Source organism: Anser brachyrhynchus (assembly GCF_964034855.1).
Source record: "Anser brachyrhynchus genome assembly, chromosome: 15".
NCBI classification, from domain to species: Eukaryota; Metazoa; Chordata; class Aves; order Anseriformes; family Anatidae; genus Anser; species Anser brachyrhynchus.
In genome coordinates this window covers 5480782-5495812 of record NC_137733.1, presented here as the reverse complement: position 1 = coordinate 5495812, position 15031 = coordinate 5480782, and the positions used below count along the sequence as shown (strand labels likewise).

Genomic DNA, 15031 nt, shown 5'->3' with positions numbered 1-15031 from the left:
TGCGTGCTGGAGGCTGGACAGATGCCCGGCTCCTTGCCCGCGGCGTGCACCACAGCCCTGCCAGCGGCACCCCCGAGCCTGTGCTCCCTCCCCACTCCCTGCAGCAGCTGAACGTAAGATTAGTGCCCCCGGAGACCCCCGGTCCGCCACACGAGCCCCAGACGGTTTTGTTTTGATTATACATTTGTTTCCTCCCCCCTGGGAGGGTCTGACACAGCTTTTACCTCTCCGTGCGTCAACGCTTGGCTCCCCCCGCCACCGCGGATTAGCCCTGACCCCTGCTGAACTCCACCGCCAGCAGAAGTGTCAGCTCCTTTCACTTTCCAGGAGCTTTCCAGCCCTAAACACTGCACAGGGAAGGAGTGTCCTCAGGTCACAAACCTCCCACATCACTTTTTCCGACTTCTTGCTCTCAGAAGGAGCGGGCGCGAGGCACAGCGGCATGCAGGCAGCCCCTTCTGCCCTGCTCAGCCCTGCTCCAGCATGGCCCCTGCCCGGCCAGCACTGGTGTGAGCAGGAAAAAAAGGCATCTTTAAGGAGGGTTTGCTTAAAAGGTGGGAGGAGAGGTGACAATGAGGGGCTGACTGTGACTCAGTGTGTCACAGGGGCCAAGGAAAGGAGCCTTCATGCCAGTACAGAGGGGTTTGTGGCTCTGCTGGTGTGCATCTTTCCGTGGGAGCTGTGCAGCTCCGCTCTGGGCAGCAGCAGCCAAACCATTCTGCAAGAGCTCTGAAATTCGTGGAAGACTGGTGCACAAAAAAACGGGAAGATGTGAGGAAAGAGAACAAGACGGTGCTCGTGTGGGGTTTTCTGCTGCTGCGAGGTGCTGAGGAGGGGCCGTGGCTGAGAGCAGGGAGGGTAACTGCAGCCGCGCGCTGACACAGAGCGAGGGAATGGCACACGCTGAGGAGCTGCAGATGTTTGGATGTTGGCAGGGGTTTAGGTGGAGCTGCTGGTACACAGCTCACTTTGCAACCGTGAGGGGTGCTGGGGAAAGGCTGCCCCATGCTCATGTGGGGACCGTGGAGGTGGTGGGGGACCCTCGGCACAGGTGAGACAAACAACGGGTGCAGTTCTGTCCTGGCTGGCTGGTGCCGGAGGTGTCACCAGCCTTTTGGGGTCTCACTTGGGCGACAGCAGATTTTGTGCTTCCGAGCAAAGTTGCGGTGCCCAAATGAGGAGCAGCATCTCTCCGTGGGTCAGCTCAGTGGGCTGTTTGGTCACTTCCCCAAACTGCAGAGATACTGAGGCTAAGCAGGGTAAATCCAGGCTGAAACACGCACTTAGGGCTGTACTGACCTCACATTTTACCTCGTCCCCACCGGAGGTAGGGCAGGGCCTGGCCAGGCTGCTCTGGCATCCCTGGCTGCAGGGCAGTGGGGTCGGCGCCCTTTGCTGCTGTCCCGAGGGGAGGCACTGGGGCGGTGGGCACAGAGGGGGATAAGGAGGTCTGAACCTGGAGCCTTGGCTCTGCTCTGTGCTTCCAGGTTGGTCTCGCTCCTTCCTGGGTGCCAGCTCTCCAGGACGGGCACGAGTCCCCAGCTTGCTGACGGACACCCCAGACGAGACCTTTGGGATCCACTCTGCGCAGGTTTTGGAGTGCTTTGCACCTGCAGGCGTGGGGCTTGCTGCTGGGGCTGCCCAGCAGTGCCCTGCTGCTGCCGCGGCTCCTCGGCCCCGCTGCTTTTGGCCTTTGCCAGTGGCACATCCAGCAGCGCTGTGACCATGGCCCGCTCTGACGTTTTCGTTTCCCCGTGTTTTTGAGAGACGTATTCATTTCTTTGTTCGGGAGGAAGAAACAAAGGTCACCCCTCGCTAGCAACTCATTAAAGTGAAACAATGGGAAGAGCAGCGGCCGGCCGAGGCACTGGCTCTGGGGCCGGCTCCTTGGGGCATGTGTGACACTGCCTTTGTGGGCGCAGGAGCGGGGCGGCCACCGGTGGGGGGGCATTGCAGGGAGTCCCCCTCCCACAAACCGGTTCAAGGCATCGCTGGAGGACCTCAGCGTGTGTTAGGGCTTTTATTTGTTTGTTTTGGGAGAGTGTGTGTGTGCACAATGCTCATTAGCCCCACTGTCATTAGGAAAAAAAAAAAAAAAAGAGTATTTCATGAAAATTTTCTCCTTGTCCCCTCCCGAGCTTCCCGGCTTTGACCAGTTCTGTTTCCTTCATGTGGGAGGCAGCTGCATTTGTCTCAATAATTGCATTTCCCTGCTGCTATGTACTGCTGAGGACTTGGTGACACAATGAAGATGTGAAGCGTTCCTCTTTCCCAGGCCTGGCACTGGAGGTTTGGCTTCTGGGGACATCCTGGCCTCCCTTCTCTCCAGGATGCCCGTGTGGGGTTTGAAGTCCATCTGGCATTTGCAAGGCAGAAACGCTGCTTGGAGCTGATGGTCGCACTCGGGACTGATGTGGGGAAGGAGCCACTGCTCCATGTCTGCAAGGCATCACTTGCCTCGCTGGAATCCGCTGCCTGTCCCAGTAGGAGGAGGTAATGGACACCATGTGCATGGGGGACGGCCTGTCTGTGCCGAGGGGTGCCTGGCGCCTCTACACGACCTTCCTGCTAGGCCTGTTGGCGTCCGGACACCCACACAACCCCGTCACTCCCCGTGCCAAATGCCGTCTATCCGGGCTGCCCCCGGGGAGTCACGGTGCTGCACGTGGGGGGAACGGGCAGACGCTGCTGCGGGCCGCCGTGCAGGCTCCCCACAGGTCCCTGACCGTCCCAGCCATGTCCCCAGGGCGCCCTGCCACCTCGCAGCACCCTGCTGGGGTGGGAAGCGTGGTGGGGGGAGTACACCCCTGGCCTGGGTGCTGGGTGGGCACCGGGCTGCTGGGCACGGGCACGGGTGGGAGCAGGAGCAGGCGCCCCGAGGGGCTCACGGGGGTGGGTGACACCCAGCCGGGGCCTGCCAGGCTTTCGTTATTCCTTCAACGATGCATCGGTAAGGAGCTGGCAAGGCCTCTCGGGGCGGAGCAGGGCCTTTGCCCGGCAAGGCTGCGCGGCTCCGGGGGCCCGGGCAGCTCCCGGGGCCCTCCAGCTCCCGGCCGCCCTCCCGGGGCCCCGGGGCCGCGCTGCGCTTCCCCGGTGCGCGGGGAGGTGGCAGCAGAGGCCCTGCGAGAGCGGCGAGGGGCGGCGGGGCCGCGCCGGGGGCACCGGGGGGGCTGCCGGGTCCCGGTCCCGGTCCCCTCCGGGGGGCGCCCGGGACGCCCCTGCCCCGGCTGCGGGCGCCTTCGGGGCACCGGGGGCGAAGCCGCTTTTAGGCCCGAGATCAGGGTTCAGCACCTCGCCCCCTTTGCTCGGCCCGGGGCTGCCTCCCGGGGCCGGGAGCGGGGGAACGCAGCCCGTGAGCCCTCGGGGCTGTCAGAGCTGAGGCTGAAGCCTGATCCCGGCCTGGCCCGGTGCCCGCAGCCCAGCCAGACCTAATCTGGGTCCGCGCGCTGCCCATGGTTAATGAGGTATTGTGTACGGATGTGTCTGAGTGTGTGTACGCACACGTCCTGGGCTCCGGGTGTCTCGCTCGGTGTTTGCATCTGTCTGTTAGCGAGTTCGGGCATCTGGGGCTGTTCCCCGTGCCTGATTGAATATCTGCTCGGGAGCGTGTTTGTGTATCTGGGGAGCTTATCGCCTGCGTCTGTCCGCACGTGGAGGTGTTCGCAGCTGACGGCATTTGCGCGCTTGCCGTGTTTGCACGGTGCCCGTGGGTCACGCTGGGAGCCGCTTTGCCCACCCTGGGGACACGATGAGCGACGGGGAGGGGTCCGGCCCCTGCAGGTGGGAGAGGGCCGGCAGGCGGGGAAGGGCCGGCGGCAGGAGGATCGCAGCCACCCGCACATGTGCTGCCCACCCTGTCATCGCCTCCGTGAGGCATGGCTGGAGCTGGCCGGGGGATGTGCCCCCCAGCCCTCTCCCTCTGTCATGGAGAGCCAAGCCTGCATGCCGGGAAAATCACCCAGTGGTGGAAACCACCCCCGCTGGAGCACGGCACTCCCTGCTCTGCGCTGTGGCCGCGGGGGTGTTTGGCTGCAGATATTTACCGAGCAATTTGCATTCAATTACAGAAGCCGGAAGGACTGGGAGGATTTTCCTTCTGGTTTTCTCTCAACCGAAGCCAACTTGTCCGAATTACAACCTAGGAAGCATCTCATTAGTGGGAAGTGAGGTCTCCAAAACACAGAGCTCGCGGAAAACTTTCCCCCGAGGGGCAGGGATGCGGGCTGGCCGGCGTATGCGAGGATGAGGGCTCATCTGCATGCCGCTGTCTCTCACCCGTGGTAGCCTTCCCAAGCCAAGGCCTCTCCCATGGCACCTGAGCAGAGAGGAGAGAGGCTTTTTCAGCTCATCACGTCACGTCTCCGTCTGGCTCAATGGGTACTTCAGTTCTGCTGGGTTGAGGTCTGGCTGTCCCTCCTCCTCCTCCTCCTCCTCCTCCTGCCCGCACCTCAACTCAGGCCAGGAGGTGAAGGTCGAGCGCGGTGCTGGGGAAGGTGCTGAAAGCAATGCCTTCAGCCTTGCTGACAGCAGGGCTGGAGCTCGGTGAGAGCTGTCATCCCTGGTGGGGGGATTCCCTCACCCAGCCTCTGGGAGGTCTGCGTCCCACCAGGACCCACACCCCATGGGGGCCGAGGCCTCTGTGTCTGCCTCCCCCGGGGGCTGCCGGCCACCTATGTGGGGCTGGCGGGGCCGTGCCAGAGCTGGGGACCTTGTCTCCATGTCCCCACAAAGAGACAAAGAGGGGATGGGATGGATGGCAGAGGTGTCTTCTTCCCTGTTTTGAGAACGGCAGAGCTGGCAGCTGTGCCTGGGTTTACTTGGCTGCAAGGCAACTTTCATGCCAATAATGAAATGCCCTTCCAAAAATGCTTTCCTGGATAGAGCTCATGTGCAATCTGCTGAGCCAGCTTCTTCCAGGGGCTGAGCCTGAGCCATGGGGGGAGGCACGAATCCGTCATCCTCCTGCTGACCGTGGTGCTCAGGGGGGCACGTGCTGGCTGACGTGGCTGTTGCTGGCCGTGCCTGTGGGGCACTGAGTGTGCTGACCCTGCTCGCCTGGCCACTGCCTCGTCCTGGCAGACCCCGTGGGTTGCTGTGGGGACCTGTGCCTGGCTGCTGGTGTCATGCCCAGGCGCCCGCTGTCCCCCTCCAACCACCCCACCTGTTCCTGTGCTGCAGCTGGCCCCAGGACCCCCAGTGCTGCCCAGCTGGGCCCCCCCACCAGGCACTGGGAAGCGGCTCCCCCCTTGCTGGGGTCGGAACCGGGCAGCCCTGGACCCTGCAGCATGCAGGGGCTGGGTGACAGCGGTGCCTGGGACCGTGCTGCAGCCCGTCCCAGCTCCTTGCTCCATTTCCTGATGGCTGTAAGGCTGTAGCTGCCATTTCAAGGTTGAATTTGATGAGTTTCAACTTCCTAACAGGCGATCTTGTGATGACTTTGTCTGCAGATGAGCCCCGCTCCTGCCTCCCGCAGCCGTTCCCGGTGCAAGAACCAGCACTGGGTGAAGAAAAGGCTCAGACGGGGAAAGCCAAGCCGCCTGCACCAGCACAGCTGCCCCGTGCCCCCAGCCCTGGTGGCAGAGGAGCATCTGGGTGTCTGTGCAGCTCTCCCGCTCTTTTCCCTTGACAAGACCCAGGAAGGCTGCCTCGGAGCCCCCAGCTCCCCGTGAGGACCCATTCCTCCTGCACACCCAGAGGGGGGCTTTCCACCTCCCCAGCAGAGGGGCAGCAGAGCGGTGCCCTGGCACAGCGCGGGGACGTGGGGCACGGCTCTCCGCCCCTCAATAGCATGGAGGGGTCCTGGTGTGCCTGACCCGCTGGGAAGGGAGATGGGACAGCCCCACGGCTCCCCTCCCCGGCCCCGCCATCCCGTTCGTCACCCCAGCCATTCATCGGGCCAGACAGATGCCCCCAAATAAAGGCCGCCGTGATTGATACCCAAAGACAATAGGGTGGGAGGGGCCAGGCGGGCTCCTCGTGAATAAACATGAGGGTCTTTGGACACAGCTTCCTCTCTTCACAAAATGGGACTGATTGTGTGGCAGGCATTTAAAATTCAGCTGTGGTCGGCCCGTCTTCCAGTGCCCCCCAAACCGCTGAGGTGCTTCATTTATTTAATAATTTCCCCTCCTCCCCCTTTGCGCTCAGTCAGTGACAGACCTGGGTCCTTTCACGCTTTGTCCTCCCTCTTTCTTTCGTTCTTGCTCACGCTCCCTCTCTCTCTCTTTTTTATCTTCCTTCCTTTTCCTACTCCTTGTTTCTTTCTCTCCCTGGCTTTTGTGCAGGGGGCCGTGACGAATGGCTCAGAAAAGAGGGTGCTGTGAGAAACTGGAGCTGCGCTGGCGGAGTGGGTGGTGAGGACTTGGTGCTGGGGGCGAGGGGGGTCCGCCTGGAGCGGGGCTGGGGGCAGCGGTGGGGGCCAGGGGCTGCGCTGGGGCCTTTCCCTCTGTGCCTTTTGGAAGCCAGGCACCCGGGGCCGAGGGCAGCGTGCGCCTGTGCGGGATGGTGGTGCCGGGATGGGGGTGCCCCTGTGCCAGCACCGCCACTGCTGGCTCTGTGAGGCTGCCGAGGGGCTGCCCCAACATGTCACCTAATGGGGCCTGAAGCAGCCCCAGGGCTGGCACAGCTCCCGAGAACTGGGAGATGCAGACGGAGCGAGGTTGCGGTGGTTTTGGTGAAGGGCGCAGGGTCCGGGACTTGGGCCCTCAGTGCGCTGGGATGGCCTGGCTGAGCAGTGCCGGTGTGCAGATCCTGCACAAGTGGCTTGCTGCGGTCTGTGACAACGTCCCCATGGCTGGCTGCAGCCCCTGGTGCCTGCACACATCTGAGGGAGCCACAGGGAGTCTGGGGCTGGTGGCACCACGGGTCCTCCTCTCCCCTGGTGCTCGGGGAGCTGCATGCCACGTGCTGGGACCACAGTGCCACGCACCCCCGGGGGGCCCGAATGCACGAGGGCCGGGTGTGGGACTCTCTGCACGCCGTGGCACCTCGTACCTGCTCTTGGCACTGTGGGGCCTGTTGCTGGGGTGCTCGTGGGCCTGCGGGAGGACCCCTGACACCGGTCCTGTGCCATGCCCACCGCATCTCGGCCTATCAAGCTGTGCCCCCCACGCTGAGCGATGCTGAAAGCCCCCGGGGTAGCTCCACCAGCAGCTCCTCGCTGCCCCGCTCTCCTGCCCCGTACCCTCGGCCCCCTGAGCCCAGCACCCACCGCGGCCTGGCTCGGGGATGGGTCCCCCCCATCCCGCTGCCCGCGGCAGGGCCTGGCCGGCTGGCAGCCCGTAGGGGCCGGGCCTGGCAGGCTCCAGCAGCGGGAGGGCTCCTGCATTACAATCCGGTACAATCTGTCCCCCTTCCCGCTGCCCAGCGGTAGGGGAGACGGTTACTGTTTAATCCCATTTGACAGCTCTTTCATCATCTGCCTGCCTCCCTCCAGCTTCCCCGTGGTTCCTCCAAGGCTCCTTTGTGGCTGTAATCAAAGCCTGGTGAGTGATGGCTGTTCGGGGGGGAGGGAAGGAAGGGACAGCGGAGGGTGGCTTGCCCGCCCTGAGAGCTGCTGGGGTAGTGGTGGCAGGTCCGCAGGGTGCTGGGTGCCTGTGGGTGCTGGTGGTGGGTGCTGGAGCACCCCCAGCACTGGGAGGCTGGCGGGACGCAGCATCCCCAGCACTGGGAGCTGGGCACCATTGCCATTCTACTGATGGACCCATACGGCTCTGCAGGGGCTGAGGGAAACGCGCTGCTGCCTGTATTCATGCCTCAGAGCCAGGGAATCCCCGTCGCCGCCCGCCTGGCCGGACCCTTCATAAAACCACTGCAGTTTCTGTCATGGATTTCAACAGGCACTGCACAGTAGTGCCCTACCTTTGGCTAATTATAAACCACTGGGGGGCTTTATTGCCCCATCTGCCACCAGGCGTGGCGTCCAGGAGGATGGCCTGGTGCACGCTTCGGGTGCCTCCTGGCCTGACTGGGCAAACCACGGGGTCTGTACCGAGGCGTCTCCTTGCTCAGGAGCAGCAGAGCTGGGCAGCGTGGGAACGCCCCCCCCAAAACGCGCCCCAAGCCCCGACGGACGAGGGAGAGCCAGAGGCAGGGCCCTGCGCTTCCCAGGGAGGGAGCCTGCACGCCCATGGGTTATCGCCTGCATCAGGGCTCGGTGACTGTGCTTCCCAAGAACACATGTTCCCTCGTAAACCCGGGATCCGCTTATCTCAAAGGGCACATCCGACAATTAGCTTATCTGCTGTGAAAGTGAGGAACAGCTTTGGTTATCTGCCTGGCTTCCGCAAGCTGGAAAAAAAAAGGGGAAAGAGCCCCTGGAAGGACGAGGCACATACGCGGCATCCTATAAATAAAGTGACTGCGCCGTGAGTGTGCTGCAGACGGACTCCATGTGCTTGCAGCGGGGAGCTGGAGATGCCCCCAGGTTTTAAGGACTCTTGGTACTTCCTGGTGTCAGATCCTGCCTTTGGCTGCTGGCAGCTCTGCCAAACCATTCTCGGGCTGGGTGGCAATTTTTTTTTCAGGGTGGGTTGTGGCCTCCAGTTAAACTTTGGGGGAAAATTTCAGCGAGGGAGGCAGGCTGTTTCCAAGAGTGAGGGCACGGGAAAATAAAGCATTTGTCCTTATTTTGTTTTAAAACTCTGCCTTTGAAGCAAGAGCTTGAAATTTGGCAAGTGGGGAAGGGAGAGAGGCTGAGATTTGTCTTGCGTCCCTGGAATATACTCAAATTTGACCAAGTCAGAACACTTTATTTGGGAAAAAATGCACTTAGTGCAAGCTGGCCATCGGAGTGGCCCCCACCCGGAGGTGCGGGTTCCCCCCTGCCAATAACCGTGCTGGTGACACCAGGGGACATCAGCCATGGCACGGCCGCTCGCTCGGCTCCTGGCCCGGCTCCTTCACCCCACAGCGGCAGGGCAGCAGCGGCAGGGCTGTTTTGATTCTTTCTCAGATCAATCCTCATCCGCTGGCCTGGCTGAGTGGCACAGGTGCCTCTGGAGAGGGGCTGCCCTTGCTGAGCACCTGGGGCACCAAGCGCAGCCTGCAGCACGGGGATCAGTGACACCGGGGTTTATCAAGGGCTTCCCCGGTTGGGGTGTGCGGGCAGGTGAGCTTCTTTGTGCTCAGCTTCGTTTGGGGGTGATCCGCGCTGTTTTTCTCTTGTCCCCCGGAAATCCAGCTTGAATCACACAAAGCACGGAGTGTGAGCAGCACAGCACCACGGCGAAGCCATCCTCCGAGCCGCCAGGCACCGGCGGTGCTGTGCCAACAGCCCGGCCACGTGCGGGAGCAGAGCCCTGGCTGTGGGGTGCCAGGGTGCCCCGGGGAGACCCGCGTCACGGTGCCTCGTTGCTGGCCCCCAGCACGCCGTCCTCTTCATCCCCATCGGCTGCCCTGCGCACGGTGGTGCTGGCAGGGAACGGGGCTTCTCTCCAGTGGAGAGGTTGGAGAGGAAGCTGCCGAAAATGCTGGTGACAATTCAGAGCCTGCCTACGGGGTTGGGTGACCACCCAGGCGGTAGCACCCACCTCCCTGCCAGCCCCACCGCCTCCTTCTTGTGCCCTCCTGGTGAGGCTGGCGTGGGGGCAGTGGGCACCTTCCTGCCCAGGGTGCCCGCCCAGGACACTGCGTCCCTCGCCCCGAGGGAAAACGAAGCGTTGCCTGAGCTACTCTGCCGCAGTTTATCATCTGAGGAGCCGGTGACCTGATGAGTTGGTGGAGATCCCAGCTTCTCTTCATCAGGCTCCTTCCTCCTGGAGGCTGGTGCCTGGCTTGGAGGAAGGCTCTCGGGGCAACTGCTGCCCAGTCACGGCTGCTGCCTGCTCCTCCTGCCCCAGCCCTTTCTCCCCGCTCTCCCCAAAATCTGCATGAAGAAACAAGTATCTTGTTTGCAAGCTAAAAACTAGAAATGATTTATATGTTTATAAGCCCAGCTCTGGCTCTCTTTATTTTGGCAAAGGAATTGTTTGCATCTTTTCAGAATTCCTTCACCCAAACCACTCATTAGATATGAATTTCAAAACAGCCAGAGGGAGCGGGTGACTCAGGGGAATTAGCAAATGGCTTCCCAAAGCCTTTTACGTCAAGGCCAGCAGCTCCCTTTCCAGACCTTGCTGCCAGTGGCCCAGAAGACACACGCTGTCATCCAGCGCTGGGTCAGTGACCCCAAGCCAGTGGGTGCATCTGAGGACCTCGGCCTCCGGTCCCCAGCTGGCAGGTGCCTTCGTCACGAGCAACCCCAGCCGAGGGAGCAGCCTGAAGAAGAGGGACTGGAACCGACGGCTCCATCCCAAAGCTTTCGGCGACCATGAGGACCTCGGCTGCAGGCGCTGGCCGTGGAGCTGGGACATCCCCCCCAGCACGGGTGCCCAGGGGCACCGGGAGGACGTCCGAGGGTCCCCGATGGTGCCGGATCACCATGGTGCCCAGCCGGCAGCAGGGAAGAAGGCGGCACATGGTGACAGCAGCGGCGATTGCCTGCCTCGGTGTGGCTGTGCCACCCGCGGGTGGCGCGGGCATGTCCATGGTGCCCTGGGGGCGCAGGGCACCTGGGGGGCTCAGGGCCAGCCGCACACAGAGGCAGCCTGGTGCTCCTGGTGCTCCTCCATCCCGTGGTGCCAGGGGGCTCCCGCAGCCGTGGTCCTGGTCCCTGTGCTGCGGGAACCTCTCCTCCTCCACGGGCTCCGCAGTCCTGCCCCAGCAAACCCAGGCCCTTGTCTCGCAGGCAGAGATGAAAATAAACTCCAGTGAAGGGTCCTTTAACTTTCTCTACTCGAGTGAAAATAAATGCGATTTCCCCGCCACCCGGCCTTGTAAATTCCCCTCACTCTGAAATATCTTCCAGATATAGTAAAGAGACGGCTTTTGGCTATTTTTTTAAACATCTTTAACTGCTGTATATATTTCCAGGGAGACGTAATAAGCGCTACAGCTAATTTATCTGCATGTACTGTAAATATTTTCAGGAGATAGCAGAAAGGATTTCAAACACATGGCTTGGAGGATTGGCACACAGCATATGCTGGGTGGGAAGGACACCTTTAACCCTTCACCTGCCGCTCCTCTTCCCTCCAAGGATGGTTGGTCACCTCCGTGCCCCCTGCGGCGAGGCTCCCTGTGGAGGGGGGCAGAGGCTGCTGCAACCCCCCCCCCCCCCCCAAGGCTCCTGGCCCGTGGCTGCTGCTCCGGCTGACATCTGAGAGATGCTGGGAGCCGTGGTCCTCCAGTGCACGATGAGCTTTGGGAAGGGAGCAGCTGCAGTTTTACCCTCTGCAAGTCCCCTGCAGCCCCAGCAGCCCGCAGGTTTCTGCAGAGGTCGCAGCCCTGCAGGAGAAGCCAGGGCACCCAGTTAACCCTGAAACGGGCTGGCAGCCTCCTTTGGGTGGCGCGTTTCACTCCTCTCCCCTTCACTTGGGACATTTGTCTCTTCCCAAGCAGGTGGAGGTGCAGGCGTGCTCCTGTCACCGCTCCCAGAGGTGGGGATGAGGGGCACCCACCACTCGTGTCCTGCTCCTGGCCCCGTCTGTAACACCGTCACTCACCGGGGGCTGTCACCCACTGGGGGGAGGAGTCCCGGGGGGCAGGTGAGGGGGGTGCGTGGGGCTCCCCTGCACGGTGCCAGCCTCCCTGCGCCCTGCTGCACCAGCAGGGCATGGGACCGTCCTCGGGGCAGGGCTGGGGGGGCAGCGGGGAGCTGCTCAGAGCCGTGTCCTCCTGCGAGCCTGTGCCTGGTGTCAGCAGGGAGCTTTGCAAAGCACACGTCTCAGTTCAGTGCCTGCTAAGAAGCAAACCCAGCCCCGTGGCACGCACAGCCTGTCCCGGAGCCGTGGGTCACCGCAGCGGGACAGTCACCCTGTGGAGGGGTGACGGGCTGGCTGGCCAGGCAAACCCACCCTTGGGTGGGCACCCCTTGCTGCTGCCGCCTGTCCCCAGGAGTGACCTGGGCGAGCCCCGGGGCCCCACAGCCTCCGTCCTGGTGGCTGCAGGTCCCCTTCTGCATCCCCCGACCCCTGCTCCCACTGCACCTGCCTGGTGTGGCTGCGGGGGCGACCTGCGACTTTCTGCTTGCAACGAAGGAGGTTTTTTTCCTTAGGCTTGTGATTTTCTCCCAAGCCTCTTTTCTTCGTGATGTAATTTAACACAAAGCAAGGACACGGAGTACCTATTGGCTTGGAGCCCACCCTAAAAACCATAAAAAGGAGATAAAAGCCTTTAAATGCTAAGCCTGTCCGAGGAGACAATAAAAGGCAAATGTCTTCCCAGTTTTATGTCTACGTCTTTAGCTTGATTTATGGAGTTTTTGCCATATTCCTTCATGGCTTGTGACTCTTCAAGCTGTTTGACTGTCGTAAAAGGACCATGGAGGCAAACTGCACCCGCTGGAGGCTGCTTGGTCTCTGAGTCCATCCCTGGCCCAAGCTGATCCCACCATGGGGCTGCCGTGCCCCAGCGGGCATGGGGAGAGATTCACCGCCTGCGGAGGGCGACGAGGAAGAGGAGGGCGAAGAGAAAGGGCCTGAATGTTTCCATTCAGCCTCCTCGCGATCGGCACGGTTTTGGGGAGAGAACAGCAAAGAGGATCCAGATGGGGAAACCGCATCTGCTCCCTGCAAGAAGCGCTGTGCTTCCTTTGGGGAAGGGCAAGGGGCAGCTCGGGGCTGCGTGAGGGGCACGAGGCTGGGGGGACCGAGGCCATCGTGCAGCCAGAGCGTGCGGATCTGGAGATCATCAGCCCAGAGGCAGGATGCATGCATGCCTGGTGGGGCAGGGATGTGAAAGCAATTGCTCTCAATAAAACAATGCTTCCCTCCTCTGTTTCTTTCGGAAGCGGAGCTGTGAGCCCGAATGTCCTCGGCTGACTCTGGTGGTATGCCGGCCTCCTCCGAGGGGAGGCACCGTGTGAGGCTTGGGGCCCGGAGCAGCCGAGGAGGTCTCAGCTGGGGTGGGAGGATCTGCACCTGACACCCCAGGGTGCTGCGTGATGCTGGGTCGGCCCTGTGGGCCCTGCAAGGCACGTGTGTCCCCTCCCTGGTGCCACCGTGCGCTGCTGCACGCCGCAGGACACATGCTCAGCACTCGGCTGCCTCTCCATTTACTTCACCCAGCGAGAAGAAGGTGTCGGCGCACACCAATAGCACTCTTTTTTTGTCCGTTTCTGAAACCTCTGAGCTCCCAGGTCCAACTTCTGCAGCTCCAAGCAGCGACTTGGGGTCTTCCCAGCTGGTCTGTGGCCGGGACCCCCAGCTCGCCATCAGCCACCTCTCACACCTGCGGCCAGCTGGGAAAACACGCGAGGTGTGACCGCATGCTTAGGGGGTGCTGGGGGAGCAACGTGGGGGAGTAGAACTCGGATTGTCCTTAAAAGTCTCTAAAAATATATATTCTTGCCTGTAAAAAAATTAGTAATTTTAAACCGCAGGCAAATGCTTCACATTCCTGAGCAATGCTGCCCTCTGTTTACTGCCCTTATTGTTCTCAATGAGCTGGAACCGTGGAAATGAATATTCGCTCCGACCCCATCCTTCGCCCTGAGAAAGAAAGGAAGAAAGGGAGAAAAGGGAAAAAGAGCTAAAACTGCTGAAGGAAAACAGAGTCATTCTCCCCATGATTGAGTGAAAGAATAACATGGGACCGTGGAAACAGAGCTGCCAGGGCGCAGCAATTGATTTAAAGCGAACTCTGAATGCTGTCACCGTGGTGGTGCGGAGGGCTCGGCCCAGCCGGGGGTGGCTGCTGGGGTCCCCAAGACCCCCCCAGCACGGAGGGGACACGGGGGGTGAGACACTCGGGGGTCACTGGCTGGGGGATTGCAGAGGGAGGAAGATTTAAAGCCCAGCCCGGGGCTTCCTGTTCTTAGGTTATCTCAGGCTGGGGCATTGCTGCAGACCACACAGGCACATGCCGAAATAATTTTTACTGGTTCCGCAATATAACGTGCAGCACATGGGGCCCGGAGCCGTGCTGTGCTGACAGGCTGCCTCAGCACGCCAGCACGCCACGGGGCTGCCGGTGCGCGGGGCTGCGTGGGGCTGGGCGTGGGCATGCGGGGGGGGCGCGCATCGGGACGCAGGGAGGACACGCATTGGGATGAAGCGGGGATGTGCGTCGGGATGAAGTGGGGATGTGCGTCGGGATGAAGTGGGGATGTGCGTCGGGCTGCAGAAAGATGTGCATTAGGATGCACTGGGGACGTGCGTTTGGGTGCGGGAGGATGGGCACTGGGATGCAGCGAGGACGTGCAGGCTTTGTAACCTTGTCCTGCAGAGCACCAAGGGCTTCCAGGCTGCTGGAGGCCAGGGAGCCAGGAACCTGCAGGACTCCTCACCTGGTTTCCTCTCCCCAGGTCATGAACTCGCTGCCTGAGGGCCGGGAGGAGCAAAGAAACCAAAGAACCTTTGCCCCAGACAGACGGCCCCATTAACCCACATCCGTGTAGGGACAGGACCGGGCACTGCGGTGCTGGGGGGGGTGCCAGGGACAGAAGAGGGACCCGAGCACGGGACGGGCAGAAAGTACCTCCCAGAGCCCCAGCCCTGCCGTGCTGGCACCCCGGGCTGCGGGGTCTTTGTGGGGAGACCCACGGCCCCAGTGCCCGCTGCCGGCCCCGGCGTGGAGCTTGCTGTGGGGGCAGAGCCGGGGGGGCCCTGGGGGTGGGCCCCATGTCACCTGCGCTGTGGGACGAGGGCCACGTGCTGCTGGCAGGGAGACATCCCCGTCCCCACCGCGCTGCCCCCGTTAATCATCACGTCGAGTAATTGGGTGAGGGACCGAGCAGGCCTGCAGGTGTGGTGAGAGCAGGGGGCCCCACGGCCGTGGGCCGGTGCAGAAAGCTTTCAACTGGAATAGGGTTACCGGCAGGCAGCCCAGCAATGCCAGGGATGCGAGGAATCCCCTACCTGCTTCAAAAGGATGCATTCTTTATCGGCTAATTAAAAAAAGGGCAGTGGGGGGGGGGGACACACCGGTGTGCACCTGCTTGGGCAAACACCCGGCCAAGGTGGGGGGCGAGGGAGTGGGATGGGAGAGAGCC

At 62.0% G+C, this 15031-nt stretch overlaps 1 long non-coding RNA gene across 3 annotated transcripts; it reads left to right on the top strand.

Annotated features, from left to right (window-relative positions):
* Positions 1–3180: 3180 nt before the first annotated feature.
* Positions 3181–14111, top strand: LOC308178078. Of its 3 annotated transcripts, XR_013939558.1 has the most exons (4): positions 3181–6100; positions 6285–6353; positions 7406–7484; positions 7719–14111. It is a non-coding gene; the product is annotated as an uncharacterized lncRNA (long non-coding RNA). The 3 variants fall into 3 exon arrangements; XR_013939557.1 differs by lacking the exon at positions 6285–6353; XR_013939559.1 differs by having other exon boundaries at positions 3181–6353.
* Positions 14112–15031: the final 920 nt, after the last annotated feature.